The 14511-nt window shown below is 36.7% G+C and overlaps 1 protein-coding gene across 1 annotated transcript in view; it reads left to right on the top strand.

Annotated features, from left to right (window-relative positions):
- The window catches only part of AOAH (acyloxyacyl hydrolase), a 1217970-nt gene that overhangs the window by 890376 nt on the left and 313083 nt on the right, over window positions 1-14511 (top strand). The gene's annotated exons all lie outside the window — the stretch shown is intronic.

The raw sequence follows: 14511 nt of genomic DNA, 5'->3' as shown, positions 1-14511 counted from the left end.
TTCCCCTTTCAGAAAATCCACTGCACTGATGAAACTCCATGGGTCACTGAAGGCTGATGCATTACCAGAGACATTCCTTAGTGGTGCAGTTCATATTCTGTCTTCAAAATGTTCTTGTCTTCTGTTAAATTAGATAAACCACTGAAGGCTAATGATTCCCTGCCTCCCCTCCCCCCAGCTATCTGTTGCTCACTTCCAAGACTGCTAACTTCTTAGTCTAAAAACCCACTATGCTGCTGGACTTCATGTGTCCAATGAATGCTGGTGGAGTTACTGAGACACCCTGTTGCTGTTACAGATTCTTTCTCCAGGTACCATGGTGACTGAATCTAGTATAGCTAGTATTTGGCTTTGTTTTACCTTCATGTTAACTATGCGCTTGCTGTTTTTTTTAATTCTAAAATAAAATGCTTTACTGAGTTTTTAGGTATATGTAATGACTACCATAACACACATATTTCTTTCATAATAATACATAATGAGAGTTGAACAATAAGTCATGTTAACCTCAGAAAGGCCATGCAGACCCTTTTTTCAACTCTCTACCTCAAGCACTTTATACCTCTTCTCTCCCTTCCTTTCTTTGTCTCTATCTCTCTCTCACCCTTTTATAATGTGGAACAGGTAGAAGACAGTTCAGTACAGAGAGCATTATTGCACTGAGAGCAACATTGGAGGGACACTTTGTGCAAAATGCTAGAGGGTAGTTTGGAAGTATCCCAGTGAGTCACTTAAGTCATGTGATTTTCTAATAGTGGAAATGTACCATAACTGTTAGCCTATGTAAAACTTCAAGATCAGCATTCTGGAAAGATTATAGACACTTTCCATAGAGGAAGGCAACTAGCTTGTCAATACATTTCATCAGCCCCATATGTCTTCTTTATATATACAGCACATTAATGAAAGGGAAACCTGGTGAAGCACACCTTTGGCATAAAGAAGTCCGCAAAACTATGTTCTGACTCAAATTTTTCTGCATGGTGTTCTAAACTGAGCCTGTATTTATTCCTGAAACACAGAGTGATATGGCGTTGTATTACATGAACATCGTGCAATTATTTTGCTGTTCTGAGAAACTGCTATAAGGGGCTTCAGAGACTCCTGAAGCATCTGTATGTCTTATCGGTAGCACTTCAATATAAATAATCCAGCAAGACTGCACTAAGTGAGTAAGTAACTTATTAGCTGCAGTCTAGTAGCTGCAGTTTCCTGGAGGCTGAAAGTTTGTCTTGTCACATTTGTAAAGGCCGGCTGTTCTGTGTTGGGGTCTTTATGACTACAGTGCAGATGACAGCCACTGGTACATTTTATTAGGTCAGTCATCCTTTGCAGCAGTAATCAGTAACAGCACCCCTAGTGGGAGTACAGAGAATGCAGTCCTTGTCCCTGGTCTCAGTGAAATAAATACACTGTCTGTGGGGATGACTTTATTCCACTTCCACTTTTTGTTCCATTTTATTCTGGGTATATTGTAGGTGCTGAGAAGAGCACACTTGGCTAACATCAAAGATTGAAACAATACTGATTTTTATGAACTTTAATCATGATCTGACTTAGGAATGGGGTCCATTCCTGTCATGGTATTAAAAGCTGAAAGACCTTGTAGAAATTAAACAGAGAGAAACCTTTTAATAACACTGTTTGTGGCTGTCACTTTATCCTCACTGCACTTTTTGTTCCAGTTTATTCTAGTCACAATAGAGAAACCCTTATTAATGAGTATGATACGATTTCAGAGCAGAGGGCAAGGACAGTCACTAACAGATAAATGTTCAGTGGCTATTAGGTATTTCAGTTGTCACATCTTAGTTTGTTATGTCTAGAGTTTTCCTTTAGATATTTATGAAGAAGGATTTAAGATAAAAACTGAAGCAAGAAGAAGACTAGAATTTCTCTACTTTGTCCTATAGTTGAGTATGAACAGGTCTGAATGAGCCTTACTGTCAAAGCTTAGGATGTAAAGAGTATAGGATCTAACACATCTGTTGGCAAGATTATGACAAATGTATGTGGTCAGCCCCAACTTTATCAAAACACTGAAGACCAAGAATGCAGTGGAGTGAACAGAGTGATGAAAATATGGAAGAGTTTATTGATGATATCCAAAGTGATCTTGACCTTTGTAAGCCCTGTTTGAACTAGCCTGGGCTCCTAACATTCTTACAGTTCATGTAGCTAAGCCATGGACTGTATGCTCATGTCAGTGAAGTGGAAGGATGTATAACAGTGACTAACTCTTTATACTACATTGCATTGGTTTGAGGGCAGAGGGAGACTGCAAGACTATGTAGTCTAGCATTACAAATGCCTTTAATATTCTACCTTCCCTGCATCCCCACCTTCCAACTCACCATCTTTCCAGCTGTCTGTCCTATGCCTGATGTGGATGCCTCCATATGTTCCTTCTCCAGTATTTTCTTTGGGAGTTGGTTCTATAGGTCCACATTTTTTTCAGTAAATAAGTGCTTTCAGAATCCTAGAGAGTAGGTAGACCCTACAATTTGTTGTCTGTATCCTATCTTTGTCCTTCCTATATGGGTTGACCCATTTATATTGCCTAGACATAACCATGTGTACTTTTATTATATTTTCTCCATCCCTTCTGATTCCTAGTGTTAAGATCTGCAGCTTGATTAGTCTCTGGTCATATTCTTTCCCCTCCATTCCATGCATCTTTCTAGTGACTCTTTTTTCTATACTTTTGTATTTATTATTTATTTATTTTTTATTTTTCTCTGTCCTTCTTCTAGCAACTTAATGTCCTCTTCATTGTATGCCCTTCAGAACTACAAAATTACTCAAAGTGTGATTTGACCAAGGCCCTGTAGAATAGATGCATTATTATCATCTGGAGTTCATTTCCTAGTTGCTATACCTCGGCATTCATTTTGCTAAGGTATATCACTTTCCTTCTGGTACTTCAGTAATCTTCTCCCCCAGTTTCCTGTCTTTAACTAGCAGTTCCACTCTTTCCAACTGATACTTCACACCAGAGTTGCTGTGGACCAGTTGAAGTACTTTGAATTTGTCTGCACTGTAGCTCAGCTACCATTTTGTTTGCCTTTTTTGTCAGCATTTTCAAACCTTTCTTAAACTCTCCACACGTATCTTTGTGTCATCTACAAAGAAGCTTATGCCATACTTTGTTCCTTTACGTATGTGTACAACAATACAATGGACCCAGGACTGATCCCAGTAGTACTCCACTAGTCATTTTCCTTATTCTTGAAATGGTCTCATTCATTAAAACCATTTGGGTCCCCTCATTCAATCATGGATCCATCCTGTTCTGCATTACTGACTTTACCCACAAACCCCTCCAGTTTTTGAAGGAGCTATGTTTTGTGAGACCTAGTCTAAGTCCAGACAGGTCATATCTACCAACACTCCTCTATCTAATTATCCTGTAAACTACTCTTCAAAACTGGATCTAGTCTGACTACCAACTCATTCTGGACATGAAACTGTTTAAATAATTGATTTCCTGGAGATTTTTCTCCTCTAAAAACAACCACCTTTCTGTACAGATTCTTGACATCAATGTCCTTGCCAGTGCTGTTAGGGTAATAGAGTTGTAGTTCTCCATAATTTTCCTGCCACTATACCTTGATACTTGTACAAGGGTGTCACACTTGCACTCTTTAAGGACTTCTAAAATGACAAATGATGCTTTGAAAATGTTCATCAATGTATCTGATAACATAGTGACCAGATTCCAAAAAAAGCCTGGGTGGTAGCCCATCTGGTCCTAGTGGTTTATCCTTTCTAAAAGCAACCAGATTTTTCTTCACCACTCTGTCTCTGTTGACGAGTTTGCTCAGTGTTCTTCATATTCAGGCCCACTTCTCTTCTAGTTTTTATGCCATCCTTTTGTTTTCTTTCATAAAGCCTGAAGTAAAATATTGATTCAGCACCCCTGCTTTGTCCAAGTATTCCATGATCGCCCACCCTTCTTTACTCAGTCTGGCTGTGTTTATGCATCCCTTCATCCATTCTACTATATATTTCTAAAAAAACTCTCATAACCCTTCTTAACTCATCTGAAAATTCCATAACTTTGCTTCTCTTACAGCTTTTGTTGCCCTTATTCTTGCTTCATTATATTATGCCTCTTCCTCTTCCTTGCCCACTCCTTTCCATCTCTTACAGGGCCTCTCTTTTGCACTAATTACTAAAATCGTATTCCCATGTAGCCACCTTGGCCTTCTTCAGCTGTTGTCTTTTTGGCTTTTTGCTAAAATAGTGTCCAGACAGGTATTCCATCTCTGACCTATTCCCATAACTTGTTGACTTCCTCAGTTTGTTCTCAGACCCCTAACTCTTCCTTGACTCTCTGCCTCAGCACATTCACCTAAGGTCTTACATCCTCTTTGTTATATTCCTACCACTGAGAACTTCCTGACCAACATCCTGCCTCCACACTCTGACTCTGGATACTTTGCTAGAACTTCCTTGAGACCACTGTAATGTCAATCTCAATGGCTTCACCAAACTCTTTCAATATCTGGGCTTTCACTCTACCGACTATTCCAAATGCTGTCATCCTGGATTTTCAGTACCTATTAATCAAATCTTGGACTCCCCACTATCACTGCAAATTACCAGGCCTTATGGCTACTGCATTGCAAAGAAGAATATGGTAGAGCCCTGGCCCTGTTGGTCTGTTTTCAGGCTCAGCCTGGGATACCAAAAGTATTACTTAGTTACAACATAGTATTGACAATTGTTCATCAATACAAAAAATGTAGTCATTAACATAATATTTACAGTATTTTTGAGGTGTGACAGAAAAAAAAACAGGTTCAAAATTATATACTGTTGCACTAAAGAGTCCAAAGAACATACAGACTATAGGCTTGTAATATAGTGCATTCATCACAGAAAGAAATTATGATCGTAAAACAGAATGAAGGCTTCATCATTTAACCTTCAGAAAAGAGATTGGATAGTCCAAAAACATGCAAGGGCATTTCTATGGCAACCTCACTATTTTGAACTTCCTTGGTTGGTACAGGTTTTGTCTCAGCTATCTGACCCAACTCACACAGATTAGTTGATAGCACAGCATCTCTCCTGGCCTGAGTCTCCAGAAGGTACATACTCAGGTCTGATGACATCACTGCAAAGCAGAACACTGATATTTGGCTCAAGATGCTCTGACATCACATATACCTATAAGTATCCTTATGTTGTTACACACTGTGTGTTATGAACAGATCATGAGTAGCACAAACATCCAACAAGAATTCACTTCTCAGGTTCAGAACAGACAAGCCATTCATTCCAGTCACTCTCCTCTGAGTATCTCCATCATCCATGTGAGTATGTATGTATGTATGTAGGTATCTTTTTTATTTTATTTGAGTGTGTAGTCCAAGCTGAAGCACTGATCACAACTGGCTAATAGGTTCATAGGTTGTTACTAGACTAATGACCACTAGAGGCCTTACAAGCCCAGCCACACACCCCAAACCATTTGGGTCCCAAGTATCATGGACATCTATATGGGGGTATATAAGTAGGGAGGTAACTCAGGATTTGTAAGAGACTGGTGTTTGTTAGGATGATATTTTTCTTATTGATGGCCTCTATCCATAAGGGACATGGAGGCTAGGCTGGGGTAAATTTACAATTTTCCATCCAGTCGTCAAGTTTTCATTTGAATAGGGTCAGGGAAAACTCTGTTTTACAGATTCACAATTTCAGTCTTGACCTGGATACGTACAGAAAAAACAACCATGACACAGCATGGTCATGCAAATAAGAATACTATGAATACATCAACAAAAATAAAACTGGATATTCATACATAATATGTACAATGCTTATTCATACTTTTCTTCTAGACAATTGCAAAAATTCTTAGTATAGAGGATGAATAAAATCTGATAAGGGTGAATGAAACAAAGTAAAAAAGGGTGATAAAGATTAGGTTATAAGTCCTGAAAGAAGGCAATAGCATATTGATTGCCTTTGAAGATGCGTTTTTAGTTGTCATTGGAATTTTGAGTATGAGGAAGTATCTTTAACAGAGGTAGGAGAAATGCCCAGAATTTATGGCCTAGAATGAAAAAGTATTGGTCCATACAATGAAGCTTGGATTTAAGGGTTTATATAAGAGCCCTGAATGATCATGATTTCTTAGATAATAGGACAGAGTTTTATGAATTTATCGGTTAAAGAAGAAAGTGTTTGATCATTTAGCAGTGTGAGCAATTGTGACCCAAGCAGGAAGTCACATTTTTTTACTAGAATCCCTTTAGCTTCTTTAAGGATTATACAGTGGTGTTCATATATTGAGGATATGGTGATGAAATTGCAGATATTACTGTAGATGGTCTGAATTGCTATAGGTTCATAGGTAAGTACTAGGCAATCAGTCTGCAGGCCATTTCAAGTCTAGCCAAAAAATCCTATTCAAAATTTCCCTCTAGCTTCAAGGAGGGCAAGAAAAGATAGACTGTGAGAGAATCTGAGTCTTGCCATCCAATTATCTGGACTTACCTTGAAGATGGCAAGAGTGCTGCTCTGCCTGACATGCAGTGGAGGTTTGTTCAAGAGGTGAGGGATGTGTTGACATATGAATATCATGCCAGTATGTCTTGAACATCTGCTAATGAAGGTTTAGTTCCTTTAACCAAGTATTTGATGTGCCATTAGTTCTGTAAAGGAATAGGAGGTGAAATAGGGTTGGATCTTTTATGGCACAAAAGGCTGTACATAGATCTCCACTGAGGAGTCTGTAAAAGACCGAGTACAGAGAAAGGGCTGCCAGTCTCTCCTGAAAACTAAGAGTTTTTCAAACACTGATCTTTTTAGTTATGAATCTGAGGTCTCTCTAGTTATGTAGTGTGTTTAGATAAATGCATGCCAAAAGGTGCATTATATCGAATAATGGATCTGATAAGATATGAGTAAGAAGGAAATAAGACTTATTTGGATCCACTGGAGATGACATTGAACATTAGATGGGCCAAATAAAAGACTTTCTGAATGACACAGGAGACATGATGGACAAATGATAAGGAATTATCAACAAGAGTACCTGGATCCCTTACAATAGTGTCTGATTGGAGGGATGTATCTCTTATATGGTAGGTGTTTTGTTTACCAAAATGAACTGTGCTACATTTTTTTTAATTTGAGACCATTGTCCTTGCACTAATTGTTAATATGGTCTTAGCCATGTTGTAGCAATTGTGAGTCAGATCAAACAACAAATTCAATTTGCAGTCATCTGCAAATTTAGTAAACCATAGGCTAGGAGGTCTGAAAAATACAGCCAAATAGGAGAGGATCCAAAACTGAGTCCAGTGGTATACCATTGGTAACTTTTTTGGTTTCAGAAGTGGTGCCTACTATTCTAATCACATGGGTTCTGTCAGACGACCAGTTAGATATCCATCTCACAATGTAAGGATTTATATTCAGATTTACAAGTCTATTGATAATGCATGCATGGGGAATAGTGTCATAACCACTATTGACTGCTTCCAATACTTTTTCAAATAAACTAATGAGGTTCAAGAGGGAGGACCTTCCTTTGATAAAGCCAAATTGATGAGGGTCCAGGGTTAAGAGATTTTTGATGTCCAGATTAATAAAGGCTGAGATGATGCACACCATAGCTTTACATATGAGACTAGTGAAACTAATAGGTCTATAGTTATAAAGGTCCATGGTTGAGCCTCGCTTGTGTAATGGCATTACAATGGCCGTTTTCCAGGCTTCAGGAATGTAAGCAATGGAGAGGATTTGATTAAATAGGTTAAGTAAGGGATTAGAAAGGGCATATTTTGTGTTCTTTTTAGATGCTGTCACTATTTAATAGGAGATGGTATTCTATCTGACCTATCACAGCTTTGCCTATGGCTGTTCCAGTGGTCAGAGAAAGAAATGTTTTTTTTTTGGCCAGACCAAGAATGAGTTTATCTTTTTCTATTGTTTTATAAAGAGAGATTGAAGTCAGTGATATTTTCAATTAGGGCATTGCTTTGGTTGAAGATTTTTTAGAGGATATGAGGTTTTGCAGAATTTTTTTGATAATATCAAGAGCAGCTTTAATTTCAGAAGAGTTTAGTATAAGGCTTTTATGTTAGTTCCATTGAAAAGGGGATAGGAAATCTAGCTGAAGTTCACATTGAAGTAAAGGAAGTGAGTGATTAGAATGATACAGGACTGCATTGTTGTCATAATGTAAAAGAGGAGGGTACAGAAGATTATCAGTAGCTTGTTGATGTAGATAGAGAATAATGGGGGGGTAAGTACTGAAGCTTGAAGAACTTCCATTTGAATGGGGTTGATGATTAGGTTGTAGAGTTAACAGTGATAGCAAAGTGACAAATGGGAAAATAGTTTTGGAACCATGGAATGGCACCTGAGCCAATCCTTATTACTGATTACATGATCTAGGGAATCGAATGATCAAAAGATCAAATGCTAAAATAAGGTCAAGGAAAATGGCTCTTGTAATTATGACGTTATCCACAGCAACCAGAATTTTATCATTAAAAGTCCAAAGTGCAGATATAATTGTATATCCAGACCAGAAACCATGCTGTTTGGAGCAGAAATACAGAAGCCATAGAAAGTACCCTATTGAGCATCACACCCTTGGTCTCTAAGAAGGTTGAATGCTCCTATTAGCTCCTAGTTGCATATGTACAAATGACAGAACTTTCTTTGTAATGTCATAATCATGTCAAGGAGATACTCTTTTTATAGCCATAAATTCCAAATGCATAACACCTAAGCAGAGGCTTGTCAGTATCCTCACATTTGTCTATGGTTCTCTGGAATATCATCTTCAGAATAAAATATAGACTTCATCATCTCAAGAAATCTGGTTCCAGAACCAATACTGCATGTAGAGATAATACATCTAGCTTGTACTTTTCAACCTCCTACATAAGCTCCAGATGTTACCCCATATGTGAGCTGAAATTTCATGTCCCAAGAACCAGCTCTATTATCAAGGGATAGTCCACCCTAATCCAGCCTGCTTGTGACTGCAACTTGTGTGACAAAACACTGACCCATAATCTTTACCTTGCTGGTGGTGGGCCTAGATTGTATTAGCTCCACTGAACACTATTGGTCACCAGGTCACCTACATTCTGACTGATGAAGACCACCTTGAGACTTGGATCCTGGGCTGTGTCTTGGTATCCCTTTTTTGGGTGATGTTTTGATTCTTTAAATGAACCAGCATGGGGGATTCTGTATCATTGTTTCTCTATCCCCTCCTCTGCTACCAGTCTGGCAAGGATGACTTTAGCAGGGCATGAATCTCCAAACTCCATAGCTTTAAGGATCACAGAGGCACAAAATCAATATCTCAATAGGGTCACGATCCCAGAATGGAAAAGTCTGCAGTTACAACTTCTAAGGGGAAAACACACCTTCTGTAAAGTCAAAATCATGACTGATCAAGTTTCAAACTTCAAAGATAAATGTAAACTATAAAATAATGTAATTTATTTAATTAATTAATTAATTAATTAATTAATTAATTAATTATTGACATTTTATTACCAGGAAAGTCTGTCTGGGTAAGAGTCCATTTTCAGCAGAGGCCCGGGGAGAAAAGCTCCAAAGTATTACAAAACATTTTAAGAACACTAATTTTACAGTCTTTGAAAATAATACAAAAAACAACTACAGTTTAAGTAATTATAACAAATTAGATACAGTATGAAAACATTGGTTAATAATAAATACAGCTTATATGACAATGATTTAATACTTAGAGGAACTTTAGCCAGTTTATATAGAAATTAAAGGTAAGTTAGTATAATACAAACAAGAATTGCAATACCAAGTGAGATAAAAGCAGCCTCACGGTATATTTACAAAGACAGCCAGGGAAGAGAAATTGATAGAAGTAAGGAAGTGAGTGAAGAAGGGAGAGTAAGGAGATATAAGGTATGAATAGGTATTTTTTCACATTTAGGGATATAATTATCCTGGTGTTGAGCAAGAGCACAGCCAGCTTTTGGCTAGTAAGTCTTTCAGAATGGTTTTGAAGGATGGGAGGGAGGGTATTGACCTGATAGATACAGGTAATGAGTTCCAGGCATTAGCAACATGAAATGAGTACAGACAATGCCCATCAAACTTGATAAGTTTGTGAGCAGACAGGAGTTTTTGGCCGTCGGATCATAATGACCAACTGCGAACATAGTTGTATAGATTGTTATTTAGTGCTGGATAAGCAAATGGATTTTGGATAATTTTATTGAGGGTGAGAAGCTCTGTATTTGTTAGTTACTGGCTTTTTAGTGCTGTACAGTGGTGGGTTCTGAAAGGGGTATTGCTGCAAATTTAGCAACTTTGTTATAGAAATGTTCAAGTTTTGATTTTTGTGATGCCTGAAGGTCAATAAGAATGGCAGCACCATAAAAAGTGTGGGGAGGAGATAAGTAGTGACAAGTATAGTTTTAGTTGTGTTGGTGAGATCATTTTTGGCTCTATTAAGCACCCCTATTTTTTCTTACGCAATTATGTATAATAATCGTCCCTAATAATTTGATATGAGAAGTCATCTGCATACTGTTTTAAGGAGACCTGTTGTGTGGATATGTGGAGGGTGTTGGTAAGAATGTTAAACAGGAGGGGACCAAGGACAGAGCCTTGTGGCACACCAGCGGTGACTGAGAGGTATGGAGAGAGGGTGAAGTGCCATTTTACTGACTGATACCTATTGGACAGGCAGCTTTTAAACCATAGAAGTGTGGACTGAGAGATACCTAATGAGGACATTTAAACTAGAAATGTGCTAAGGCTTTAGACAGGCCTAAAAATAAGGAACACAATAGTTTGCTATTATCTCTAGCTTTATTGACAGTATCTATATAGGTTAGAAGGGCAGTGCTAGTACTATGGGAAGGACAGAAACCATGTTGTGTAGGGGATAGGAGTTCTTCCTGCAGGAGATACCATAGAAAATGTTTTTAATACATTTTCAAATATTTTGGAGAGGGGGGTAAAATTATTATAGGCCTAAAGTTGGTAATGTCTATTGAATTTCCTTCTTTGTGCACAGGGATAATATGTAACTTTTTCCAGAGAAAGGGAACATGGGATTCTTGAACTGACCTGTTTCTAAGGATTGAGACCGGGTAGGCAATGCTATATGCTGCTATATTAAGATACTCACTTGAAAGGTCATCAGATGAAGTAGAACCCTCAGGTCAAATTATAACAGATAGCAATCAGTTTATAGGCAATAAAAAGCAATTAACAAAGAGGTACAAAACAAAACAGATTTTCTTTCATTTCCTAATAAAACACAGAACACATCTGGTTTGTCAGTTAAATGTCTAACAAGACTATAAAGTTATCACTGATACTGCAACACAAATATACAAAAACCTTGTTATTTCATGCATGATTGAAAAGCATTTACTTAAGTATAATCAAGACAAAAAACTCAGGATTATGCATTCAAAAAAGCATTCAGAAAGAATAGTACTTTTGGATGAGAAACATATAACTTTAGGGTTCACTGTATTTAAATATAAAATGTATCAAGCTGCCGTTTTGTGCAGCTTATATTCTGTGTGTCTTCTGTTAGTTTCAAAAATCATTCTGTCTAATAACTCTTTTCCAAAGGTAGATAAACTAGCATTATTTAGCTACTGAGTTTCTGATATCTCCCTGTTGAACAACTCTATTATAAATGTGCTTTATGTATGACATAAAAACTTGGCTACCGTCAAGTTTTATATTACAAACAAAATTGTGATTTTCTTGAAAACAAATTTATAATTCCTGTGTCTATGGCAAGGCTTCATGCGCAGTAAGGAGAGATAAATCTATATAGTCTGAACAAGAAACATTCAAATAAGGGCCATTACTGGCTGCATCTCATCTGTATATCAATGAATAATTTAAACCTACCAGCTACTATAATTAAGCATCATTTCCCAGTACTTTGCAATATTTTCTAATCATTTTGGAAATCTTATAACAAAACCTATCATATTCCATAATAAATACTGTAAACTGTATATTATGGCCTTTGCTTATCTTCCTTTCAAACATCTTATTATAGCTTCTAAGAATATGTGTTCTGCCTTTCTTACATATCACTCTCAAATATTTTTATAACAGCTTTTGTAACCACTACATTTGAATGTATACAACAAATTTCTATGTTCAAAGAAATATTGCTTCACTGAACAATTTCTGTTTCATTTCAAAACCTCCCCTTAAGATACAAATTCAGTAAATGTGGGATTATGCCAAATGTTTGCATGCTCAGTTAAGTTAATAACATGTAGTGTGAGTTATACAGTGTACATTGTGTGGTGTGATTGCAAACAGTTTTACATTGGGAAACTACCCAAAAGGTTACATATACAATTTTTTAATATACTGTAACTTTTCCAAACAAGCATATAAGTAAATCAGTGGCACATAATAGCAATTTGTCTACATTCAGATAGATGGCTATCATGTTAATTTTAAAATTATAAAACAGAAAGAGAAGTAATCCCACAAAACTAAAACTTGATATATTTAATTTTAAATATACCATGCCTTAATGCTTTGAATGAAGAATGGCATTACAGGGTCCTTATTCAAGCAATATTGTACTTTTTTAAAATATTGATTTCTTTATGAGCTTTCCATCCTGATTATATTTACCTGAATGCTTAATAATCAGTTATGATCTCACTTAGGTTTATGCATGCATATTTGCAGTACAGCTGCTGAATTAATATGCTTGTAAGGAATTTAGCTGCGGTACTAGGCATATCGTTTATTTCATTAAACTGTTCTTTAGTTTCATATGCAATAGATATTTTTTCTTGAACTTTACAGAACTTGTGACAAAATGCTTTTCAAGTACAATATTTCTTTGATTTGAAGCTACCCTCCATTACAAACTGCCAACTAATAAAAGCTACTCCACACCAAAAAACATCTTAATAAAAGCCACACTCTAAATAAAAAACACCCTCCAACAGAGCCCATCAATTTTAATGGAGTTGAAAATTGATGAATGCTACTTGAGGCTGTTATCTGTTCTAAAAATAACGTTGAGTAACACTTTGCATTAACATGGATGTACAACACCAATTACTCTAGTTTATGCAGTGCCAAATCTTGTACTTAAATGTACTACAGCAAAAATTACAGCAGCAAGGTTAAAAGTGACAGCTATGAACATATGACAGCTGTGGTTACTATTTCATAGCTGTTTTTTCAGTGCAAATTTTATTAAGGCACCCTCAGTTAAAAGCCACGATATCTAACAGATGAAATACAGTAAGTATGTATTTTTCTTCCCTATGGTATACTGAATGTATATGCCATTTATGCTTGGAAGGGAGATATATGAAAGTCATATTATAAATAAATGTATTTCTCCTACGAGGTACAATGAGTCTGTATGTGAACTGCAAATACAGATGATTATGATAGGACCTCTATAACCATTTTTTTATATCTTCAAGACATGGATGCCAAGAAATGTGTCTCAAGAGTGAAACTCAAGAGGTGAATCTTGGAATCCATGTACAGAACTATTAGACTCAATCATAATTTTTTTAATGCATGGAGCAGATTACTCCCCATGCACTGTCAGTTAAATAAAAAAAAGAAAAAGTGTAGGAGCACAAAGGATTTTACTGGCTGTGAAAGCATTGAAAGCTAGTAAAATGCTTGAGTACAATCAAACAGACAGAAGGCTGAAACAAAGTGTGCCTCTGAAGAATGAACTGCTTTAAAAGCTCTTAGACACTTTGCTCTGCCAAACAATTTATTTATGTGTGACACAATGAAATATGTAACAGCTTTTAAAGCTCTTTTATCTTCTGTCACTGTATTATGGCAGCCAGCTCTGTCCATTGTCAAATGCAAGGATAAGAGCCAATCATAACAATTCCTAGAGGTGCTTAACAGAAGCTTGTTAAGTACCTTTCTGACATCAGAAAGGTGCTTAATAACCTTATCTTTTCCACTTTTTGGAGAGTAATCTGGTGTTCCATGCTATACACAGAGGACTATGATAGCATCTCCAATCATAACCAATTCATTATTTATTCAGAGGATGGATGCCAAGATCTTCCCCTTGAGAGTAAAGTACAAGAAGTGAATTTTGGCATCCTTGTCAAGAAAACATAATACGGGTTATTATCAGAAGACCAAATCATCTTTATAGTGCATGAAGCTTTATCTGTTCCATGTACTACCAGTAACAGAAAAAAAGAAAAAAATAGTATAGGAGGAGAAACATGGAGCTCCAGGCACTACAAACTATTTATTTGACTAAGAAGCCACTCAGAGGTGTATGAATATTGGCACTAGATGATCACTGTTGATGTGACTACACAACCCCATGTGCAGAAACTGGAAAAAGGGGTTATGGATTGATGGATGGATGGATGTTCCAACCTGCTAACAGTTACTTTAAATATCACTGGTGTAGCATTACTATCCATCACTGCAAATGATGTTTTATTTTCAGAACATTTTCAAAAAAATATTTGGAAAGGTGAA

Source organism: Protopterus annectens, chromosome 3.part0 (assembly GCF_019279795.1).
Source record: "Protopterus annectens isolate FY-2018-M chromosome 3.part0, PAN1.0, whole genome shotgun sequence".
Lineage (NCBI taxonomy): Eukaryota > Metazoa > Chordata > Ceratodontiformes > Protopteridae > Protopterus > Protopterus annectens.
Note: the sequence above shows the minus strand (reverse complement) of the source record. Positions and strands in the feature narration are given on the sequence as shown.